At 55.2% G+C, this 5,000-nt stretch overlaps 2 non-coding genes across 2 annotated transcripts in view; both read left to right on the forward strand.

The window, feature by feature from the left end:
- Positions 1-2,728: 2,728 nt before the first annotated feature.
- On the forward strand, positions 2,729-4,638 carry LOC124569446. The gene has a single exon (XR_006971236.1). It is a non-coding gene; the product is annotated as a small subunit ribosomal RNA (ribosomal RNA).
- A 351-nt stretch (positions 4,639-4,989) lies between these two features.
- LOC124569444 overlaps positions 4,990-5,000 on the forward strand; it is a 155-nt gene continuing 144 nt past the window's right edge. The window contains exon 1 of the ribosomal RNA XR_006971234.1: positions 4,990-5,000. This exon is cut by the window's right edge and continues 144 nt beyond it. This is a non-coding gene — a ribosomal RNA (5.8S ribosomal RNA).

The raw sequence follows: 5,000 nt of genomic DNA on the forward strand, positions 1-5,000 counted from the left end.
CTAACCTATGTTGCGCCTTAACCTAACCTATGTTGCGCCGTAACCTAACCTATGTTGCGCCTTAACCTAACCTATGTTGCGCCTTAACCTAACCTATGTTGCGCCTTAACCTAACCTATGTTGCGCCTTAACCTAACCTATGTTGCGCCTTAACCTAACCTATGTTGCGCCTTAACCTAACCTATGTTGCGCCTTAACCTAACCTATGTTGCGCCGTAACCTAACCTATGTTGCGCCTTAACCTAACCTATGTTGCGCCTTAACCTAACCTATGTTGCGCCGTAACCTAACCTATGTTGCGCCTTAACCTAACCTATGTTGCGCCTTAACCTAACCTATGTTGCGCCTTAACCTAACCTATGTTGCGCCTTAACCTAACCTATGTTGCGCCTTAACCTAACCTATGTTGCGCCTTAACCCAACACACGTTGGGCCTTAACCCAACACACGTTGGGCCTTAACCCAACACACGTTGGGCCTTAACCCAACACACGTTGGGCCTTAACCCAACACACGTTGGGCCTTAACCCAACACACGTTGGGCCTTAACCCAACACACGTTGGGCCTTAACCCAACACACGTTGGGCCTTAACCCAACACACGTTGGGCCTTAACCCAACACACGTTGGGCCTTAACCCAACACACGTTGGGCCTTAACCCAACACACGTTGGGCCTTAACCCAACACACGTTGGGCCTTAACCCAACACACGTTGGGCCTTAACCCAACACACGTTGGGCCTTAACCCAACACACGTTGGGCCTTAACCCAACACACGTTGGGCCTTAACCCAACACACGTTGGGCCTTAACCCAACACACGTTGGGCCTTAACCCAACACACGTTGGGCCTTAACCCAACACACGTTGGGCCTTAACCCAACACACGTTGGGCCTTAACCCAACACACGTTGGGCCTTAACCCAACACACGTTGGGCCTTAACCCAACACACGTTGGGCCTTAACCCAACACACGTTGGGCCTTAACCCAACACACGTTGGGCCTTAACCCAACACACGTTGGGCCTTAACCTGCTCTGTAATTGTCATACGACGCGTTAAATTAGTGTAGTGTTGCCTAACTGCAACCCCCGCAATATAGTTTGCTACTCGCACTGCCCGGTCCCCAGAGTATCGCTTCATGTTAAACACCTTGCAGCTATACACTGTAATGCGGATGGCGGCAGGACGTACATGCTCAATGCCCTTCGCAGTTGTTCATTGGCATTCGCATGGCGAAGCACAGCCTACGTTGTGGTACGGCTTGTGGCAACTGTCCGCTGATGTTGTACGTCCAAATCACACACTGTACCGCACATTGGTCCTCATGTACTGAATGATACATCGTGGTACATGTGTGACCGTACCACGACTGCGCCAACAACGGCGAACCATACGGTCCAAATATTGTGCACTCAGCTACGTGTCGTCTCCCTATAAGAGCTGGATTGCAGTATGGTATGCCGTGGATGGCGATCAGCATGAGCCGTCTGTTGATGTAGTGGCGCGTGTTGTCAGACGTAGTCGTCTCTTCTCACACACCGTGATAGCATGGTGCACTGCGTTCCACATCTGCGACATGCGACAGAGGCCGGTTGACAGTCGTTCGCGCAATGGACATCGCATACGTACGGGGGCCACCTTCCACGTGTTCGCGAAGCGTGCACATGTTGTTGCGTGTATGTGGGCAGACATAGTGTGTCGTGACACCTGACACAGGCATGCAACAATCGTTGAATTTGCAAATGGCGATGGACGTCTACGTTTGCTGGTGACGTTACGCAAATGAAGAACTGGTAAACCGTTGTGGTGCGGTTGTTCTCGCTAGAGGTGAATCAGTGATGGCGACGATCGGTTGAGCTACCAACCGGTTGTTTCAGCGATACCCACCATGCCCACGAACGTGAATGGCATGTGGGTGTGAAGCGATACGCGGCGGTGGCTGGGTGGGACCGTCCCCGGCCGGTGAGGGGGGGCCTTCCGGCGTGCTGGCCGCGCGGTGCGTGGGCGCACGCGCTACAGCCGGCTGGTGGGGGCGGCCAGTGGCAGGCGCGCCGGCCGACGGAGGCGGCAGGCGGCGCAGCTGCGCGCCGGCGCACCCTGCACGCGGCGCCGTGCGGCCAAAGTAGGTCCTCGCGGGCCCGGTGCGAAGCGCGGTGGACATCTGCAGTGTGCTGGTCCGATTGAGGACTGTGTGCGCTGAGGATGCGCCGCCGCCCGGCGCTCGGCGCCGCGACGCCGTCTGCTGCTCGGTCGCCTCTGCGGTTCTCGCAGGTGGATTGTATCGCAGCTGTGCGGACGTGTTGGCGCGTGCGCTGTGCTGGGAGAGTTCGCTTCGGCACCCAAGTGGGGCTTTTGTCCTTCTGTGGCGCTGGCGTTGGAGCTGCCGGCCACCGTAGGTGGCGCGTGTTGTCTCCCGCCGGCAATGCCACGACAGCACGCTCCCGGGCCTCTGTCGGCAGCGGCAAGCTCAGTTGGGAGCACGGGTGGTCGCACCTAAAGCGTCTACTCGCCAAACTCCGGGCGATTGCGCCTCTCTCGAACCCGACCAAGTACTTAGGACGGCGCTGCGCGCCGCCGGGACCTGAGAGGGTTTCGAGGTGTATTGTGCAGGGGAGCTCAGCCTCCTCCTGTTTGCAGAATAATTGAGCGGACGCTTGCGTGTTCGCGCGGGCCCCCGGGACACACTCCCGGGCGGCCGGCTGCTCAGCTCTAGTTGACGCAGCTCCCTGGTTGATCCTGCCAGTAGTCATATGCTTGTCTCAAAGATTAAGCCATGCATGTCTCAGTACAAGCCGCATTAAGGTGAAACCGCGAATGGCTCATTAAATCAGTTATGGTTCCTTAGATCGTACCCACGTTACTTGGATAACTGTGGTAATTCTAGAGCTAATACATGCAAACAGAGTCCCGACCAGAGATGGAAGGGACGCTTTTATTAGATCAAAACCAATCGGTCGGCTCGTCCGGTCCGTTTGCCTTGGTGACTCTGAATAACTTTGGGCTGATCGCACGGTCCTCGTACCGGCGACGCATCTTTCAAATGTCTGCCTTATCAACTGTCGATGGTAGGTTCTGCGCCTACCATGGTTGTAACGGGTAACGGGGAATCAGGGTTCGATTCCGGAGAGGGAGCCTGAGAAACGGCTACCACATCCAAGGAAGGCAGCAGGCGCGCAAATTACCCACTCCCGGCACGGGGAGGTAGTGACGAAAAATAACGATACGGGACTCATCCGAGGCCCCGTAATCGGAATGAGTACACTTTAAATCCTTTAACGAGTATCTATTGGAGGGCAAGTCTGGTGCCAGCAGCCGCGGTAATTCCAGCTCCAATAGCGTATATTAAAGTTGTTGCGGTTAAAAAGCTCGTAGTTGGATTTGTGTCCCACGCTGTTGGTTCACCGCCCGTCGGTGTTTAACTGGCATGTATCGTGGGACGTCCTGCCGGTGGGGCGAGCTGAAGGCGTGCGACGCGCCTCGTGCGTGCTCGTGCGTCCCGAGGCGGACCCCGTTGCAATCCTACCAGGGTGCTCTTGAGTGAGTGTCTCGGTGGGCCGGCACGTTTACTTTGAACAAATTAGAGTGCTTAAAGCAGGCAAGCCCGCCTGAATACTGTGTGCATGGAATAATGGAATAGGACCTCGGTTCTATTTTGTTGGTTTTCGGAACCCGAGGTAATGATTAATAGGGACAGGCGGGGGCATTCGTATTGCGACGTTAGAGGTGAAATTCTTGGATCGTCGCAAGACGAACAGAAGCGAAAGCATTTGCCAAGTATGTTTTCATTAATCAAGAACGAAAGTTAGAGGTTCGAAGGCGATCAGATACCGCCCTAGTTCTAACCATAAACGATGCCAGCCAGCGATCCGCCGCAGTTCCTCCGATGACTCGGCGGGCAGCCTCCGGGAAACCAAAGCTTTTGGGTTCCGGGGGAAGTATGGTTGCAAAGCTGAAACTTAAAGGAATTGACGGAAGGGCACCACCAGGAGTGGAGCCTGCGGCTTAATTTGACTCAACACGGGAAACCTCACCAGGCCCGGACACCGGAAGGATTGACAGATTGATAGCTCTTTCTTGATTCGGTGGGTGGTGGTGCATGGCCGTTCTTAGTTGGTGGAGCGATTTGTCTGGTTAATTCCGATAACGAACGAGACTCTAGCCTGCTAACTAGTCGCGTGACATCCTTCGTGCTGTCAGCGATTACTTTTCTTCTTAGAGGGACAGGCGGCTTCTAGCCGCACGAGATTGAGCAATAACAGGTCTGTGATGCCCTTAGATGTTCTGGGCCGCACGCGCGCTACACTGAAGGAATCAGCGTGTCTTCCTAGGCCGAAAGGTCGGGGTAACCCGCTGAACCTCCTTCGTGCTAGGGATTGGGGCTTGCAATTGTTCCCCATGAACGAGGAATTCCCAGTAAGCGCGAGTCATAAGCTCGCGTTGATTACGTCCCTGCCCTTTGTACACACCGCCCGTCGCTACTACCGATTGAATGATTTAGTGAGGTCTTCGGACTGGTACGCGGCATTGACTCTGTCGTTGCCGATGCTACCGGAAAGATGACCAAACTTGATCATTTAGAGGAAGTAAAAGTCGTAACAAGGTTTCCGTAGGTGAACCTGCGGAAGGATCATTACCGACTAGACTGCATGTCTTTCGATGTGCGTGTCGTGTCGCGCAACACGCTACCTGTACGGCTCGCAGTAGCCGTGCGCCGCGTGCGGAACCACGCGTGCTTCTCAAAACTAACGCCAATGTTGTGTGGTACGAGCGCTGAAGCGCTGGAGCGGCTGGCCTGCGGCACCTGGCGCCTGGCGCCGGTTTTGAATGACTTTCGCCCGACTGCCTGTCCGCTCCGGTGTGGAGCCGTACGACGCCCATCGGCCGTGAGGCCGTTGGACACAGAACGCTTGAACAGGGGCCGCCACACGCCTACGTCCCGCCTATGCAACTGTCTTGAAAGAGACAGTGTAAACTAAGAAAAGATCACCCAGGACG

Source organism: Schistocerca americana, unplaced genomic scaffold (assembly GCF_021461395.2).
Source record: "Schistocerca americana isolate TAMUIC-IGC-003095 unplaced genomic scaffold, iqSchAmer2.1 HiC_scaffold_1497, whole genome shotgun sequence".
In the NCBI taxonomy this organism is placed as follows: Eukaryota; Metazoa; Arthropoda; class Insecta; order Orthoptera; family Acrididae; genus Schistocerca; species Schistocerca americana.